This window comes from Podarcis erhardii, assembly GCF_964252035.2.
Source record: "Podarcis erhardii genome assembly, chromosome: 5".
NCBI classification, from domain to species: domain Eukaryota; kingdom Metazoa; phylum Chordata; class Lepidosauria; order Squamata; family Lacertidae; genus Podarcis; species Podarcis erhardii.
This window is the reverse complement of record NC_138509.1, coordinates 41,325,588-41,345,880: the sequence shown is the minus strand read 5'-3', so window position 1 is coordinate 41,345,880 and position 20,293 is coordinate 41,325,588. Positions and strand designations below refer to the sequence as shown.

General features: G+C 43.2%; 1 long non-coding RNA gene across 1 annotated transcript; it reads left to right on the top strand.

Moving 5' to 3' along the window:
* Positions 1–8,522: 8,522 nt before the first annotated feature.
* On the top strand, positions 8,523–18,198 carry LOC309342058. The gene is made up of 3 exons (XR_014156694.1): positions 8,523–8,625; positions 11,505–11,609; positions 15,981–18,198. It is a non-coding gene; the product is annotated as an uncharacterized lncRNA (long non-coding RNA).
* The last annotated feature ends 2,095 nt before the right edge of the window (positions 18,199–20,293 follow it).

The following is a 20,293-nucleotide window of genomic DNA, read 5'->3' as shown; positions in this document are numbered from 1 at the left end:
GTAGCAGTAGTAGTTTTTCTTATTTGTTATTCACCATGAGGTCCCAAGGCAGATTAGGGTTAAAACAAGTAATCAAGTTTTTAAGGCATTTTCATATATTTAATCATTAAGATTATTTTTTTTGACAGCAATGAAAACATTTTTGTATTTCCTTACTGCATTTATGCTCACAGCAACTTGTATGTCAAGAAGCAACTTAGACCAAAAGACTGTTGTCCTGAAGCCAGATATTGACAAGAATAGTGTCACACGCTACCCAAATCTCTGAGCACTGCACAATTACAGGAGTTCCAGACCCTTACCCAGGGTTTGTGTTTCCTTAGGAATGAGGCACAGTGGAGACGGTGGTGCCTTTATGATATATGGTTTATTTACACATATATACAACTTGAGCCCACAATGGAGGGATTCACGGCATTAAGAGCCCAACAGGGCCTTGCATTCTGAGTTAAATACAGAATGCCCCCTAGGTAAATAGAAGGAATAGACTGAGATTCAACTGACACCTTCTAGAGGAAGGGGTGGAAGAGGCCATTTTTACCCACATCCCACACATCAACTTTTCAGGGAGTTGCAAGGAAAAAGAAGAATAAGCAAAAATCACCTCATTTCTCCAGTGGGAATATCCCATGAGTGGAGTTCTGTTTCTGGGAAGTATTATTCCCACAGTATTATTTTATGCCTATAAAGAGCTTGGAGGAATAGGTGAAGATTTATGTCCTAATGCATTGTTTTACTACTGAAGCTCATAGGATCAGAGTCCCAGTTTATTAAAAACCAATGGATTAGTGCCCCAGTAATAGTGGGTGGGCACAATGCCAGTCTCTGCACCTGTAACAATTCACAATGTAATTGTACAGGAAGAGGTGGTAGAGAAAGGGATTATTAGCAATCATGTTCAGATAATCTGTTGTTAAAGGCTGAGCTGCTAAAGGGGTTTGGGCGGGTTCTGGGGTTCCTGCCCCAGAAGTAATTCTAGGACACACCCTATTTGGGATTCCTACCCCAGTTCCCTCCATCTTCTTGGCAGGGGGTTGGACTCGATGGCCCTTGTGGTCTCTTCCAACTCTATGATTCTATGATTCTATGATTCTGTACTACCAAGGTATGTGCCCATGGCACTGATCGTCCTTGGGTTTATAGAAGTGGTACCTGGGGAAAATGTGCTCTTTTGTGTTGCATTTGCAATGGCCAAGCTAGGATTTCAATAGCTAGTTCTGACAACCCCCTGCATTCTTAAAGCCGAACTGCATAAAATCCTCTAGAGCAGTGATATTTTATGCCAAATGAGCCGATAATAGATCATGGTCATATCTAACCATTACACAAAATTATGTGCTCGGAGCACTCTTCTTCAATATTGACAACAGAAGTAGAAATCCCAAACATACTGCAATATATTTCTCCAAGGGGGGAGGGAAGCAATCCATTATTTATCGCCATCATAACGTGAGGAGATGTTGACAGCTACAGACCAATGCATTGTATAATCCTGGGAGAAGTAATAAAGGCAGACACATTTGCATTCAATAAATGCAACAGCAGCGCACTCCAATAATGATATTACCTTATAAATAATTTAAAATGAATGAAAATGCAGTGTAAAAATTTCACAGATAACGGGGTCAGAGCCATTTCTTTTGATTACTTGCGATCACAGCAAAGCAATTCATCTCCAGGCAGTTGTCCTGTTAACGATTTTGAAAGAGTAATTATCTAATTCAAGTTTGTTGCGATGCACATTTAATCCCAGGATCTCTAACAGGAAAGCAGGAAGCTTAACTCTGCCTCACCAAAAAAACCCCAACAGCAGCCACCAAACAGCAGCAGTAGCAACAACTCTTTTGCCCACTAGTACAAGGATGGGGTCCTCCATACTTCTCCACATGACCCTTGGAACTCTCACAAGGCCACACTCTCACAAAGCACACCTGTCACCAGCCACGCCTTAGAATAATAGAAGCATAAAATGGGAAGGGATCCCTGAATAAATAAATAATAAATTAATATAGTAAATTAATATTGTACAGGTCTTTCAATGGCTATAAACATGTTGGAACATGCTATTGGTACTGCACAGATGCATAGGCAAACACACACTTAAAAATAATATTTAATAATATCTAGCAATCATATATTTAAGTCATATGTTTCTTTTTAGGCCACTTGAGACCTTGAACAAATATCAGATTCCTCCCAGTATATCCAATTTTGCAGCCATTAAAGCAGTCACTTTATAACCAATAAAGTTTGATATTTCCATATTTATTGTCTACTGTTTATATTTCCGACTTCAGAGACAACAAGATTTTTAAACACTCATTTCCCCTGACTTTGGCTTCTCTGCCTGCTTCTTTATCTTTTCTTTCCACATGGGCAGGAGATAGAAAGCATGCTGGGCGCTCAGATAATTTATTTCCCCCGCCCTGAGCTTTTTTTTTTTTTTTTAATTCGCTTTGTAAGGATTTTTTCCCTTTGATATTTCATGTTAAAGTGGCCTTATAAAAAATAAAAAAAGGAAACCTAGCTTTCTTTGTGAGAGAAGACTGAATGTATTAAAAGGTATACATAATTGCATTCTTTTGTAACTACTCCCATTGGGAGAATGGCTTTCAGGAGACACAGAGTGTTGTCTGGATTATAACGAAAGTTCCCCTTGTATTGCTAGCCTTCTTTTCCTTCTACGTATCTCTCCTCCCACCTCCCTTTTTGGAAAAGCTCTGTTTGGTATAAGCGAGATTTTCTGAGTGCAACTTTAAGTACACCTGTTCTGCTGGTAACAATGCTTTGCAAAGGCATGCCTGTGGCGCTACCTTGAGATACATCCATTCAAAGCGCATTCCAAGGGAGGCAAAGAAGCTTGAAAACACATTGCTGTGGATATTTACAAATGTTAATTCTTAACTGATGGCACATCTCTGCCTTTTTTCAAGATACTGTAGGAGAGGGACTCTGATTTAGGAAGGAAGCGTAAAAAGAATAGAGGGTGATTTATTGTAAATGGAAATAAGTGGAATACAGTCATCGTTTTGTTACATACCACCCAATTCTCAAAGCAGTGACAGAATCCAGGGTCAGGTTTCCCTGGAATAAAGGTCAGCGGAGACTGTCATGGCTTTAGAATATATGGTTTTAATTACACATATATCTGCCCTCCCTTCCCTACAGGTGGGCGGGGTTTGCGGCACCAAGCGAGGCTCACCTGGGCGGGTGCCACCCACCTGCCTGAGCTGGCCTTTGACCCGCCCTCGGCCAGGAAGGACAATGGACAGCCGGCCGGGGGTGGGCCTAAGGCCAAAAGAAAAGAGGCTGACTCCTGGGCTCAAGCCTCTTTTGCCGTTCTTCCTTCCAGGATCAAGATCAGAATCAGGAGTGTATCCAGGCGGCTGGACTGAGGTAGGTAACCAGCCTTCTTTACTTTTGCCTGGGTGTGTGTGTGGGGATTTGCCCCTCTGCCAGGTTAGGCTGCATTTTAGCGTGCTCGGTTGGAGCTTTTCCCTGGCAGCAGTGGGGGGGGGGGGAGCTGGCTCCTCCACCGGCAGCTGCTTGCATTTGGGCGGTGGGGGGGCATTGCTCCCCACCGCCGCCTTCCTACCCAGGTGGGCGGAACGGGGCTCCAGCAAGGCTGCAGCTGCAGGCTGCTTGCTTTTATGTTGGGGGGTGGCACCGGGAGGACAGCGCGGGCATGGGAGGGGCTCCCAGAACCAGTACCCCAAAATATATTGATTCCCTATTAGGTTTCTGGGAGCCACGCAAAGCCCAGCACAGAGCAAACATGTTTCTCTCCCCAGCTTCCAGCCTGCTTCCACTTCACACACATGTACAACTCTGGCTATTGTACCAGCATCTCTTAAAGTTTATGTAGCTAGTGTGTTTATGCTTGTCTTGTGCCATGAGACAATAAACGCTTCATATTCTAAACTGAACTGAGTGGGAAAGGAGTTTTCTTATCTCTGGAAAAGGCTGACTACTGGAAAGCAGGAAAACTGGTGTTCTGCTGGAAGACTTGGCTGGAGCTGTGTATTCGCTGCTGACCACACTGGCTGAAGTGTGGTGTAGTACCAAAAACAGATGATGGGGCCAGGTCTAACAAGTTATGGGCCAACTGACTTCTGCACAGTGCTATTTTTCTAGCAAAAGAAGTATTGGAGCTCACCATGAACTTCTCCCTTGTTCTCTTAGAATAGCGATGGTTGCCCACCTGAGAGGCACTGGAGCCGAGGTCTTGTGAGCTCTGGCTGAAAAAAGCCCTGCTTCTACAAATCATAACAAGGATTTGATGAGGAACAGACCTAGCATGCTCCTCCCCACTTGCCTTCATTGCTGGAAAGATCAGAACACCTGAATGGGGCTTAAATATTAGAGAATATATATGGGAAAGTTTGAAAGGATGGATGCCCTCAAGGTGTGTTATCAAAATGGAAGCAACCACTGGCACTGGTCAAAAATTAGCAGCCTGGTGTTTGAGACTCCCCTCTGATGACTACAGTAGCATTAGCCCCAATCTTGCTTAAGTAGCTTGATAAAAGAACATAAGAAATGGAAAAATAGTAGAAAAGATTGACATTATTTAGCCTTCCACTATGTTGTACAAGCTCTAAAATAATCAGTTTTCAGAAACTTGGAAGTTAGAAAATAAAGCACAGTGAGGCGTCAGTAGATACAATTCTTGTTATATACCTAGGCAATCAAAATGGAACCTTCCAATATAGTCCCAGGTGAGAACAGTACAGGCTCTCAACACGGAAATAAAAGCTAAGGTAGATCTAATGGTAAAGCAAGATTTCCTTTTGTGTCATTACAACAGATGTAAACAAGAAATATATTCTATTCACTTACCACTTAGAGCTGGGAACAAGTTTATTTTCTCCAAGAAATGCATTATTTTAAAATGTGTTTTTATTTTATTGGAAAAAGAAAAGAGTAAAACTCCAAACTTATTTTTGCGCGGACAGGCGGAGTCCCCAGATCCCGAGTGGTCCCTCCCGTCATGTGGAATAACGACTCTAGACAACGTGCTATGGGATTAAATTGGCCACAACTTTATTAAATTTCAAATGTGGGTAGACCTTGGCTCAGGCATTGGGCGTTCTCCCTCCCCAGTCCCCAGCCGGGGACCTAGGGAGCATCAGGGTTATCCAGTGTGTGTGTGGGGGATGGGCCGGCTCTGGAGAACATATGTTCAAGCAGAGATAGCCGCCCCCGTTACGCCGCCGCAGGAGAGAGCAATAACGACCTTTCGGCGTACGGCCAAAGCCTCCCTTCAAAAACCCCTTTAACAGGGAACCCTGGTATCGCCGCCGCAAAGAGGAAGATGGACTAAAGGATTCCGCCCAAGGCCTGATACCGCCAAAGTTGTGACGTTTTGCTATGGGAAAGGCAAAACCTGCCAATGCAGGGAAATTCCTTTCCGGCCCTTTAACAGCGACCTTATCGTAGCAGCGCCCACATACCTGTGGAGACAGGTTAACCTGCAAAACCTATGAAGAAAAGTTAACCTGCAAAAGAAGACATTAACTGAGGGTGGGTAGGGTGGGAGAAGCTCTGGAGCCAAGTGAGGATTACCAGGTAAGATCCACCCTCTATTGTGTGGGCACGTAATCCCTCCCCCTACCTGGCCTGGTTTCCCTGGCAACGCTTCCCCCAGGTGGGATTGGACAACTCACTGGGGTAGGTGGGGACCTCCAGGTATCCCACCTGAGGGAAGGCAAAGCCTATGCTGATGGGGCCACTCCAGATCCAGGGCTACACGTGTCCACGCAAAGGGCGCCCCCCGTTTTAAGTGGGGAGCGGTCATTGTTGCTCCTCCTGATGGTTTATCTGCTGAAAGCTCTCAAGCTGCTAACAGCATCACCAGTGACCACAAGATTCCAAACTTCTCGAACAATATATAAAAATCAAAACGCAGCTATGCTTCAAAATTCACACTCTTCTGAAGTTTGCAGCGCAGCTCTCTAGCGCTCCCTCCGAAAGGCATATAAAAATGCATATACTGGGAGAAAATGCACAAAAAAAGATTATTTATATTAAAAAATGGAGGAGAGACATAAGACTTCCTATGCATGTTTAATATTTGTCACTGGTTATTCCCATTTCAACACATGCCAAACACCCGGGTAGAAAAGCGTAAATGACAGGCTTGTGGGAACAAATCAAATCAAACTTCAAATTCATGTTCTATCATAACGGTGAAGGGAAAACAAATTGTCCAGATGCCAAATTAGTTTTGGCAGCCTCATTCTTGCAGCATTCTTCCTATTGATTGTATTTATCAGTTCAGAGGAAACAAATAGCTGGCTATGGATGAAAATAATTAACAGCAAGAGAAAAGGAATGGCGAGGCTCAGCCGTCAAGGAGAGCAGCGTCTTAACGGATATATTGATGTTCTTTCGCAGAAGTGTCAAGAAGAAATGGAAAGATAGCAGGGCAATTTCCTTTGCAGTTATAACTACAAAATATCTTTAAACTCTAACAGTCATATATACCAGGATGTAATTCCGTTTCCAGCAGGCTGGTTTATCTTGGCTTTCCTCTGATAGGAAAAGAAGAAAAATGGGTTCCAAGAGAGTTTTTGTTTATTTGTCTTCCCGGGACCATTGACTGTTGTCTCTGTGTTCCTTGCCCTAATGTGTCACTGTGATGGGGAAAAGCAAGAACAATGCACACATACAGGGGATATTACAGTGAGGCCCAGTGGGGCCATTAGACTTCTTTAAGGAGTCTTGCAGCCATTTCATCCAATGACTTCCTTTTCAGCTGTTAATAACTTGACTGAGAAATATACTCTGGGTGAAGTTTGGCGTGCAGGCTCTCCTTGAAGCACATTTATACTTTATAAAAATGAATTCTATTTTACTTCTGACTTGAAAAGGGCATGGAGTATGGTGTTGAATGGCTAAGTGACTACGGGGAACAAAATCAGCCTTAACCTCTTCTCACTTGGATGTAGAAAGGCACTGATGCGGAAGGAATCAGCCCAATATAGGGATCCCCAGTCAGAACTGGGGAATTTGAGCTGACACCTCCTGCATGAGCAGGGAAGAGGGATAACTCACGCCACGCTCTCTCTAGGACCCAGCAGCAGAGGGCAGAGCAGCAGCAAGTGATGGCACCTCATCCCTGCCAGCCTTTACCCTGAACAAAGTTTAGCCCTTACTAAGGCCAAGCTTTGTGCCTGTTGGGGAAAAAATGGGGAGGATGATTTTGTGTCCAGAACCTGTTGAGTGAACAGGGGTTAGTGTGCATCTGGTAGGATGCTGTAGCAGTTGGTGGGGTGGCACTGCTCACCTGATTTCCCATACCTGTTGTTGCTGTGGTGTACCAGGAGGTTGAGAGGGTAGTGGTGGTGAAGTCAGTGATGCACAAATGCACTGATGGAGCCAACATGATGCTCCAGCTGCTGCATTTGTATCACAAAAGCCTTGCCACTGCCTCATCCCTCCTGCTTGCCCTGTCAGAATGACACAACTGTGGATGGCTGCATGTATTTCTTTATGAAGAACAATCACCTATTTCAAGGGTCCCTCCAAATCTGAAGGGCTATCCACTACAAAACTGGTTTAAAGATAAAGAGCCTTAAGAAAGAAGAACAGGGAACTCTGGGGACCGGGTGTGTGTAGGGGAATCACCTACAACTCTCAGAACGCTTAACAAACTAAAGTTCCTAGAATCCTTTGGGGGAAGCCATGGCTGTCCAAAGTGATATTATAGTGGCTTAAATGAATGGTGTCAGTGTAGCCTAAGATGGAGGAGGCTCAGGTTTAGATGCTTGCTCAGCCATGAAATTTAGTGGGTGGCGTTGGCCCAGTCATTATTTGCAGAAGGAAAACCATGCATGGTGCCTTAAGCTCCATGGGATCTAAATATACAATAATATATAAAATACTGGTCGATCTGGTGTATAGGATTAAACTCAAAAATGGGGGCAGAGTGCCTGTGCATTTAATTATTCTTTTTTTGCTTGGTGTGACTGGGTGTTTTGCATCCGTTACCTACTCTGACCCTTCAAGACATATTTTAGAAAGTTGCAACATTAAATTCTGCCAGAGGTACAACTTCCTCATGGATGGGTGGACTGTAAAGTGTTATCAAAACTGGACACCCTCTTTGTATTGCCACACACGGGGCGAATGGTAAATTAGGGAAACTCAAGTTTGTTGTTATGCAGCTGCCTGTCTCTAATTAAATGAAATATTTGGAACTACTGAAAAAGTTGCCCATGTCAGTGACAGATGCTAGGCATTATTTAACAGAACTGAGGAATATGCGATCATTGCTAAAGCTGTCACACTTTATATATATCTCGTAAAATAATTGTGCAGCCTCAAAGGGCTTGGTTAACACTTAACACAACAAATTTCTAGGTCACAATATAAAACATGACATTAATTTACTGCTACTGTACTTCATAATGCCTGAACACAAAGCAGTGTTGCCTATTGGGTGGTAGCGGGAAGGGATTTATTACTGTCATTGTAAGTTAGAATTTCAGGTTTTAATTTCAAAGACGCTTCCTTGCTTTCAGATGGGAAAGACAGGAGACATTCGTTAGATTGCTTTGCAATACCACCTTTGGCTTTTGCAAAGAGAAAAATGACAGACATCAGAAGTAGCTTTGCATTAAGGTAAGGCAAGGAATAATTTCAGCTAATGGATGATTACATTCCATTTACATATATTTTTCCTCTAATTATTTTGTGCACAAAAATCATTGCCCTGCTAAATGATGTGAAGCCTTTTCTACAGTGAAGCGCTAACAATTTGCCTGGCTCATGTGTGTAATTAGTTTAATTAGCACTGTAATTTTAATGGGAGTAACAATGTCTACTGTGTGTGCTTTCTTCCTTGCCGGACACAGCTGAAAGCTGTATTTCTCATTTCAGCAGATTCTTTAAGTGTTGTAGCAATTACATTTTATTTGTGTGAAATCTGAATAGAACAAAAGCGTTCTACCTTGTTCGTAGTGCTCAGGTTTGTTCCTTTCAGATTAATTATACATGCTCACTTATCTGTATTTAGGGAAAGAGCTAAAGTGCTGTGAATATCCACCATCATAGGCACATCAGTAGCTTTTTAAGACATGTTGCTCAAGAAGGAGAACTCCTTAAACATGCATTAAGGCACATCAGAATTTGTCTGCTGCAACATCACCTTAAAGCATGTGATGATCATCTGCCCTGCAGCAGATAAATGGAAATCTGCTTATTTAGTATTAAACATTCTGGTTCTTGTGATGTGGCTTGCTGCAAGAAAGCTTTATGATACAATACTTCAGAATGTTCCTCCAGGATTTTTTGGGTAACTTTTTCTTACTGCAAGAGACTAATACAGCTAACCCTTTTAGAAGTAATGTTTTGTCTTTCTGACGTAAGGAGTCCCAAAATGGGCTGGGAAGATGGTCAGAGCATTTTGCTGCTCAAGTTGAAGTACAAAATGGAGTCTCCCCTCATTCCATATAATAAAGCCAACTCAACTGGAAGCTTAATTTTACCACACCTGAAGGCAGCACCTCTGTTCTTCAGCATCTCATTGCTGCTGCCCAAGCCCCAGCATCGGCCACCAGAAGCAGCTGTCTCACTCTGCCTATTAGTAGGGGTGATTCAGATAAAACTATAGATGCTTGTCACACCTGCTACCTTTTGTATTGATAGGGTGGTGGTGATCGTCCATGATTTACCTAGCCAATGGCCTTAAATTGCAGCAAAACAGTCTTGTTCCTGGGACCATATTTCCATGTGCCACTATAGTAACAGCTATGGACCATAAATGCGTTCCCAACTCAGGAGTGGCACAAATGTGCAGAAAAAAACCAAGTCATTTGGCAACTGGGAAAGATGCACTGCAGCAGCTGTGCAAATAGCAGAGCAGGCAGGAGCTGTGCTAGGCATAGCTGTCAACTTACAGATTGAAATAAGGGACCAGCAGCCTCAAAAATAAGGGATCAGCAGCCAAAATAAGGGATTTTCCAGGCACAGGTATGTTTAACTTCTGAGCCCCTCTGAGCCAAAGGCAGAAAGCCCAGCCAGCAGCCAAACAAAGCCTCAAGCCTCAAGGAAAACCACCATCACCTCTCCGCTGGGAAGCGCTGAGTAAAGGCGAGTCCCCAGGCAACGCAGCCGATTTGATCAGCCCAAGGCATGCAAGCTCCACCCCCCAGTCGTTCTTAGACTTCTTATTGGGTGAGCAATGCAGCCAAGCAACACAGCTGGAGCCTCCCTCCTCCCTGGCCAGCAGGGAGGGAGGGAGAGGAGCTGCTTCCTTTGAAACCCGGGAAATTTAAGGGACATCCTCAATAAGGGACAGCAGCGGGACATGGCACTGGGATAAGGGACGCTTGACAGCTATGGTGCTAGGCTATGTGTGCTGAACCATCTCATGCCAAAGTGCCTACTGGAGAGATCCCTAAGTTCTGCCCTTTGCTTTGTACAGGGGAAAACACCAAGCAATAGCATAGACTACATCATTCCTCCAGTGGTGAGAGGTCTCACAGGCAAAGCTTATACTTGCAAGGTTCCAATGCATCCATGAAGGCCCAAATCCTGGCACAGGTCACATGCACACCATACTTCTCGAGTACATTTCACATACTTGGCTCCCCCCCCCCCCCCGGGCCAAAGAATCCTGAGAGTTCCTGGAAGCTACACAGAGCTACATTTCCCAGCACCAACAACAATCCACAGTTCCCAGTATTCTTGGGGGAGGCGATGCATTTTGAATTTGCATTGTATGTGTTTTAAATGTATGGTGCAAATGTCTTCCTGCCTGCCTGAGCACACACATTCATTTCCTTGCCCTTGCCGTGTTGTGTGAATGGCATTAGGTAGGGTTTTCTGCAACTCAGAAAGTCTTGCATACTTTGTTAATCAGATATTGGTTGAACTAATTATATTTGTGTACAAAAGAGAGAGGCCAGCCTTTCCCGCTCCAAAGAGAAGAAACTAGCATTTGTAAACTGCACAATAAAATGTACATGCCAGCATCCTCATTCAGACACTATCAACTCCTTCTACCATACTGCAAAATCCAAAATAAGGCATTACTTGAATAGATACAGAGAAGTGAAATGCACCCACACTTTAGGCTACTTTTATTTTCACGGCATCCAAAGAATCCGCAACATATCACAGCTGATCTCCTTCATTAGGACCTAAAGACCATTTCATTTTGCAAGGTTAAATCTGACCTGCAGGTATTTGTTGTAAATAAAATAGCCGCCTTGTTGTTTTGTTTATGTCTTGGCTGCGATAAAAGTCATATTGTGCTTAATGTTACACTCCTGTTGAGAGGAGAGATAATGGTATCAATTCAGAGACTGCAGAAATGGAAGATTTTATTTCTGGAATCACTGACATTAGTAGCTGTTTTATGTTGCGTACAAACAAATTGAATCATAGCTTTGTGAAGATAGTGTTATGTTCCCCTGGCCCATGCCGATTCCTACATGCTGTGCTGAAGAACACTTCTGATGCAGTAACAACTGAATATATTTGGGTTTGTTCCCCAGAAGGTTGGATGCAAACCAACGGATTCAAACTGCAAGACAAATGATTTGGAATAAATATTGCGAAGAACCCCTTTGATGGAACAATGGAGCAGAAGGCCTCTGAAGGTGGTACATTCTCCATCGTTACAAGTTTTTAAGCAGAAACTGAATGATGACCTACAGGGATGTTGTGGTAGTAGTTTTCTTGTCCGGGGGGCGGGGGGGGGGGGGGAGTTGCCAGCTGAATTTTGAGGTTGCTTCAATGATTCTCTATAATTATAATGGATTGCTTTTTAAATGGAAACCGGCCAGGTTTTATCTAGTAAGGGAGTAAAACGGGTATCTGTTCATTTCACAAAGTGGCTTGAGTCAATGGAGTAAAAATAAGGATGCACCAATCAGTCTATTTCTAGTCTGTGTCACTTTTACTTGTGTACTTACAGGTCTGATTTGTCCTGTTTCTATGTTAATTTGCATTTTTTAAAAAATCTGCGTGAAAATCCAAGTTAAAAATTCAAGTTAAGCCAGCCTTGTAAATAAGTTTGCAGAATATACTAGCCTGAAAATGTGTTTACTAGGTTGGGCGGGAGAGAGTGCCACCTCACTTGCAGCAACCAACTGCATTTCTATGCAGGGCATGGAGCCAGGGGTAACCAAGTTCCATTTCACACATTAAGTCCTGAAGGTGCAAAGAATGGACTTAGCCATCATCCCTAAGTAAAATGGATGCAGTGTAGCATCCCAGTGGCAGGCTATGCTTTGACCTTTTGAGCATTCATTAAATTGTCTACAGGGAGCCCCTGCACTTATGCAAAGGATATAGATGTTCCAGTGGATGGGTCAAGTACACATTACTGCTTACTTCACACACACGTACACTCCAACACAGTTTTACCCTTAATGAATTTTTAAAAGGGCTTTGGTTTGAAACAAATGTGAAGGAGTTGGGTGAAACTCAACTGTTCTAGCTTAAAGAGTTTACGGAGCACAGGTGAAAATGGAATTGGAAAAAAAAAGTATAGTGGTACTTCGGTCTATGAACAGTCCTGTTAATGAACTATTCGGGTAATGAACTCCGCAAAACCGAAAGTAGGTGTTCTGGCTTGCGAACTTTGCCTCGAAAACCAAATGGTGGAAGGGCACCGGTGGCGGGGGGCCTCAGTAGGGAAAGCACGCCTTGGGTTGAGAACACTTTGGTTTAAGAACGGACCTCCGGAACGGGTTAAGTTCATAAACCGAGGTACCACTGTAGTAGCTACCTTTTGAATATACAAAAACTGTGATATCTACTCATGTCCAGAACAGGTAGAATGGTGGCTTTAATACTCAGTTTATTATGTGCACAGCAACTCCAAACCCCTGCTTCCATTTGCATGCCGCCCAGTCATCTTCTTCTGCTTGTGGATAACCTTAATTACTTCGCTTCATTTCTCTTGCTTTCTAAAAACGTTACAGAACTTCACAGTTAGCACTGCTACTGCCATGGCATTCACTGTTCCATGTCAGTTTGGATGATGTTTTCCTGTCAGTACCTGACTGCTTCTTCCTCTTGAGGAACTGGAGGCATGATGAGGAGTGTCTTGTTCAGCGATGTGATATCCTCCTTGGCATCTCCAGTTCCTTGTCAGCAATGCCTACCGAACACCTGACATCATGCCAGACTAACGCGGTCCCAACAAGGCATGACAGCAGGTGGCAGGACAACTGTTCCTCTTGACAATAAATAAAAATCTGGGTTCACTTTGAAGTTTCAATTGCCCACAATTCTTCTCTTCCATGTTTTCCTGCTGATCCCCACCATTACACTGAACAAGAAGAGAACATCTGCAATGGAAGGGCCTGATGGACAATTTATGGGTCCAACAAATCACTATACAGGAGAGACAATATTATGGAAATATGCAGGAGACACCAAGGAAACCCAAACTCTCTTTTTTGTGCAATATTATTTCTTAGATTCCCCACCCCCTGCTAGGTAAGTAATATTTTACTTTGTAGATGATCGTACCTGTTTGATATATCAGTTGCACTGGTGTAGTCATGCTAAATGTGACACTAAGTGGGTTAGTTTTTTTACAGCAGGGTTTCATAATCCAGTGGATATTGCACAGGCATGCTCAAAACACACACTGTGGTTACGGCCAATTTCAATATGAAAGCAGCTACTTGGGATATTCTGTATGGGGAAGCAGTTTCAATGCACCTGAACATCATGTTTAAATAAGGTCTGGGATGTGAATGACTGAGGACTGTATAAAACATTATTATTGAGATGGGATTCCTGAGAAGAGATGTGGGTGCTGGAACTACAAGGATGTGTTGACAAAAGTGCCTTCACTTGGGAATGTTGGCAGGCATTTCTTGGTATAGAACTAGTCCCATAGTGACATTTTTTCACTGGAGTCTCATCCATGGAAGGCTGTGGGAACAATGTTCTCACATAGGGAAAGAATTAATGAGGCGTAAGAAAGATAACTTTCTCTGAGGAGGGAAAAACACAATTCTGTTAATTATAGATAGATGGGGGGGACGGACACCACACCAATTGTTTCATTTTATTTCTCAAAATTTTATTTATTATATTTATTTCTCAGAAACAAATTCCACTGAATTCTACTCCCAGCTAACCATGCATAGGACTGCAGCCTAAGTCTGTTTTGTGTTTATCATGCAGCAGCATACCTGTTTACAAGTGTTTATTGGATTAAACAATTAGAAAATATTTATCCCTTTAGTGTTGTTGGTTTTTTTTTTTTTTTGCAGGATTAATATGTTTGCTACATAGAGATCATTTTAATCCTATCCCAAGCCCATTAGCAATTATCAGGAAGCTGGTGGATTTTGTTTAACTAGCCCAGCTTAGTTTAGAAACCATGTTTTCCATTCTAAGTCTTATCATTAATAACTCTGTCAAATAAATTAGCACTTAACCCGCTACCCTCCCCCTGGCTAATCCTGAAACATTCAGAGTATGTGACCTTTCGAAACGTACACATGGAACCTATAAGCAGCAACACTGGTACAGCACTTCATTAAATCAGTCTAAAGGGCCCAGTTTCGTTTTGCTCTAATCAGAGTGTGTTGGAGGCAATCAGCCTCTGGGAATACCAGTTGTTGGAAATCACAAGTGAGAAAGTACTGTTGCACTCACGTCCTGCTCGAGGGCTTCCCATAGGCACCTGGTTGGTCACTATGAGAACAGGATGCTGGCTTAGATGGCCCAATGGCCTGATCCAGTCACTGAAAATCTTGGGAACTATGATTTGTTTAAAAAGCTGGGGATTTTAGTTCTGTGAGGTAAGCACCATTAACTAACTATGGTTTTCAGGTTGTTTCTTTTTGAGGAAGCCATAATCGGTATAAAGTGGTATAAGAGTGCTTTAAATCTATGGTGTGGCTAGGACCTAATTTTGCTTCCTGCTCGGTCATTGATTAAAGGCTATTATTTGTTCTGTGATGGCTCATTTATTCATAAATGTAAGGGACTACTTGTGGCTGCGGTGGATGAGTGACGGACGCAAGTTAACCACCAAGACTGCTTGTCACCCCCAAGTATGCATGGCATTTTTTTTTTAAATCCATCTGTTCCTTCATACCTCGCTCACCTTTAGCTGCAGATTCATTTGCTGTGCTTTGAGTGCTGTTTAAAACAACAGCACTATGTGCATGTGCGCGCACGCACACACACCTACTACACAAACACACACTTGCCAGGCTAGATATCATGCAAGGCTCTTTGAAAATTTCAGTGAAAATCAATGCACAAACAAGTAGAAAAGGAATATTGAACTAGAGATATCCTAAGGGAACCATTTGTTGTGACTTCACAGGTACTTTAGCAGTCTAGGATGGCATATGTCAACCCCCACGCTTTGTTGGAGCGATGAACACAGGAATATCAGCTACTCTTTGCACATGGCAAGGGTACAAACCAATTTTGATAGCATATCTAGACATTCCTAGAGGATCCTTTTGTTAACAGCATTATATGCTATAAATAATAGATGCATTAACAATAATTTCTGCCCGCCAGGTAAGCCTAAAAGAACTGAAACCCAGCAGAATCATTTACCTGGTGGAAAATAAACTGACAAAATATCAAACAACTCATGGCTTCTTTTTTAAAACACACACACGCACAAAATTAAACTCATCACCAGCTAGAATTGGTGTATCACAATCTACTGCTATCCATTTCCAGTTCTTATAGAGGTATTTGCCCTTTCTTGACCTTGGAGCATCAGCACGGTAGCCTTGAAGATGGATTCAATTAACAAAAGTGATAGATTCTGACCTTTTGGCGACTGTTGTTCTATCCTTGATTCAACTGTTGTTCTATCCTTGATCTGTTGAATCAATACAAACTAAAAATATAAGCAACCCAACCACTGTAGCTAGAAAAAAACACAAGGAAACAACTCCTGGAAGAATTGTATGTTACCTTTATAGCGTGAACCCATATCATACTGAACCATGTGATTGTATTGTTCTTTGCAGCTCAGCTCCAAGCCAACAGCATTCAAGGCTTTGCCTGTCAAGGTCTACTGTAATACCAGAACAGATCAACAACTACTTGCTGCCAGACAACACTTGGAGCCTGGAGGCTGGATAGGTGGCTGTTCCCCATTCTGTTCCTTTATTGTTTCAGAATTTTGATCTAACTGCATTCTGTTACTCTGCTAATCCTTAATTCTCTTCTAAGTAGAATAATACTTTTCACCATCAGATAATTTGCACCTTTATCTTTGTACAGTACTAATGTGCACAAGCATATTGAGAAAAACACAGCAAAAAATGCAGTCTTGGTCTAATTGTACATAATATGATTGCACTGAGATTCTTTGGTGTTGTGTTTTACAAAAAAACCTACAGTGTGCACACATCAATGTACAGAAGGGATAAATATATGAGGGTCATGCTGAGCCCCAAGATTCTCCTTGTATCTGCAGTAGCTTTAAAAAAAAAAAAAATTCCAGTCTGTTTCTGAGTCCATCTATGCTCCCTCCACATTGATCTATAATTCAGATTCTGAGCTGTTCTATGTAAAATAAAGCTGTGTTTCCCATTCACCATAATGGGGAATCTAAAAAAATGACTATAATTCCTCCCCCCACTTTTGGCCAAAGTGAATGAAAAGAATAGGCACAGGAGGTCCTCCAGAGTAGATTTAAGCCTTCCAAATTGCAGACAAATATGTTCAGGGTCTTTTTGAAGGCGAAGTTAAAGGAATTCAATTTCATAATCCCTCAGAAGGAAGAGGGTGGGGCTTTATCTTTTGCTTTTTCTTATCTTACAATAACGAACAGGGGCTCAGTGGTGTGAATTGTTCCTTGCACATTTATTTATTTAAGCTTTACATTGACCCTTTCCTTTCACTGCTTGTATGTGTCTTCCAATATGCTTTAGAATGTGAGGCTGTCTAGAATGCTGTCTGAAGAGTTCTGAAGATCTCTGATGGGTTTCTTAGTTAAAGCAGAGCTTGTAGGATTTTTTTAGCAAAATGAAATGCTGTTGACTGGTTGGTTTTTTAATATAAAAAACCCACACCTGCTGCTGTGCTTTAACCCCCCCCCCCAATCTTCAGTACCTTTTAGGCATCATTTTGGAAAGGTTCTCCAGGGCTCATGGATCTACCGTAGATAAAAATGAGATAAATGGAAACAAACAATCATATTGAAGAAAAGGACAGAAGTTTCTTGGGAGGTGGGAAAGACCCCCAAATCACTCAAATTTGCCTTGTTATTGCCCCCACCCAGAGCTGATGATGCACCCTTAAAATATATGAAAGGGCTGAATGTTGAGGCAAACAGCTCATGTACAATGTTCCTTACAAACTTTCGGAAATATTAAAAAATAAATGAAACTATGTAAGAATCCTAATACATGTTCCAGTTAAAACACTGTAATTCGGCGAGTAGAATTTTTGACTCACCCCTAGCTAAGAACATGAATCCTGTGATTACATGGTTTCTGGGTGTGACAGACTGTAAGTGACATTGTAGATTTAATTTGAAGTGCTGGGGAAATTGTGTCATTTATTTAATGTCTGTAAGTGCTGAAGGGCTTCGGGACACTTGTGTATTTTCTCCCTTACTTGCTCCATGGAAACGTGAGTGTGGAGCTGGAGCAGGCCTACAAATATTCTACAAATATGCAGAACTGTATATTTTACTTGTTTCCATTCCTGACTTCGCTGAGGTACTGTGAATAGTGTATATATGTGCGCACGCACACACACTTCCCACTCGCACACTACCATGTTTGTGCGCTGTGAAATCAATCAATCAATCAATCAATCAATCAATTGGCCTTGTCTCGCCAGGGGCTGCTGCCCAAGCAAGGGAAGGCCGCCTTTGATTGAGGAATGGGGGCAGGAGTTGTCTTCTCTCCACCTCCACCATATATCTGCGCCCCCATCCTGACATCAGTTCGCCCTTCTTAGCCATCTCCCTTTGTGGCCAGCCACCACTGCATGCACTGGCTCCCCTAGGGCAGACAGGGAAGCAGGCAGGCTTGGGAAAGGCTAGGCAGCGGCCCCAAGCGATTTCCAGTGTGAGCCTCTCTCTCTCTTCCCCATGCACCCTCACTTATTCACACAGGGCCCCAGAATGTAACTCCCCACTTAAGTGGCGGGACACTTGTATTTCATAAGCCTTCCTGCACAGACTATACAGGGACATTTATCTTTCCACAGATATCATTCTTTTGTACCCAACTTGGGTGTGTGTGTGTGTGTGTGTGTGTGTGTGTGTCAAATCAATTGAAATGGAGTGGGTTATAACAACAACAACAACAACAACAACAACAACAACAACAACAACAACAACAACTTAATTTCTATCCCACCCATCTGGCTGGGTTTACCCAGCCACTCTGGGCTACTTACAATATATATGAAAACACGACAAAACATCAAACATTAAAAAACAAAATATCCTACACAAGAAACAAACAAACAAACCAATAAATCAATAGAAACCACCACCACCACCAACAACAACAATAACAGTAACAAACAATAACAAACCCAAATTAAAACAACCGCCAACCCCAACTAAACATTTAACCAACACCAACCCAACAAAAACAAAACAGAGGAATCAAAACTAGAAACATTTTAAACATTTTAAACCATTTTAACCAGTTGCCCCAACCCAAGAGTTGTTCCAGCAATGTCCCCCCGGTATCCCAGCAGCCTTTTAGCTCAGGCATAGGCCAACTTGGCCCTCCAGATGTTTTGGGACTACAACTCCCATCATCCCTAGCTAACACGACCAGTGGTCAGGGATGATGGGAGTTGTAGTCCTAAAACATCTGGAGGGCGAGTTTGCCTATGCCTGTTTTAGCTGTTCAGGGTGAGTCTGGGCCCTGCCTCCTAGACCAGGTGGAAATGGGCCTTGCAGCAGGGAGCAGCCTTCTGTCTAGCACTCAGACAGCAGCAATGTCCCTCCTGCCTTCCAGGATTGTCAGGGAAGGCCAATGAACAGTGGGGAGGGTTTAGCGGTGTATTCCTTCCAATCATTTCTTCTCTCTCGCAAGCATCCTCATCTGTGCCACCCACTCTATATCTTCGCTTTAAAAAGAATATATGTGATTGGGAATACTGTGTATTCTCTGCAGCGCTCTACCCTCATGGGGAGAATGAAGTGGGCAGACTGCAGGAGAAAGACTCTCAGCAGCCTCCAGCTCTGACACTATGTTTTGTTGCCTTTATTGAATTCCATCTCTTGCTATATATTTGTTCGCATGCTTCTGGGCAAAATGAAAAGGTGAGTAATCAAGGCCCCTGGTGATTTTAAAGTGGCTTAAAGCCCTTCCTTAGCCATTCTATCAGAACTTTTGCTTTTGATCTCCTGTCCATGCCATACGCCTATATCTATATTTACACTATGTCTTTATTCAACACCCAATACTGGGAATACCGAACTATCTCTTGGGAAGACTGTTTGGTACACTACTAAATCAGCTTTTCTAAACAACAGCAACTTTTAAAAAAAGAGTAATCCCCAAGCCAAGCTGTCTCATAAAAATTGTTAAATCACACATTCGCTTCGTACCTGTGCTATTAAGTTGGTCCTTGTGATGGGATAGTGAGCTGCTTGTGCGTAAAAGCTTGATCCCTCTGGGGTTTGGCTGGTCATCCAAACCGATGCACTAACGGAGCCCCCAAAGCATGACTCCGTCAGTCGCTGGTAGAATCTGACAGTGGGCGTCTACGGAATTTACGCCAACATAAAAGCTCTTTGACAGACATGCGCTTTCGAGACTCTCTGCGTGACAGTTTCCGGCGAAGGGTGGGCGTTCCCAACGGGGGTCCCGTTACCTCTCCACTACTCTCACTGGAAGCATCCCAGAGCCTCCCCTCCGCTGTGACTCCTGCACTCCCCCTGCTGGTTCCCTCTTCTACTGCAGATTCTCTCCTATTCTCCTGTAGCCTGTCCACCACCTGTCTCTCCGATGGCAGTTCCCTGACATCCACCTCCCCCCCAGGGCCCCCTTCACCCCCTCCCGCCTCCTCTCCCACTGGCGGTGAGGGCGGAAAGCCCCTGAAGGAACTCTCCTCGTCGTCCGAGGATTCTAACACTTCCAGCCACGGCGTACCGTCTCTCTCCCCGTCTTCCTCTTCTTCGTCGGAGTCGGCTTCTTCACCCACCCCTGACTCTGGGAACCCTTCAAACTCTCCTTCCTCATCGGTGGTCCCAAAGTGTTCCCTTCTAAATCGAGCCACGGGTTGCGGTTTTCTTGGGAAACGCTGATGAAATGTTTCTATTAAAACCTCGTCATTGACTACCTCTGCTGGTACCCAAGTG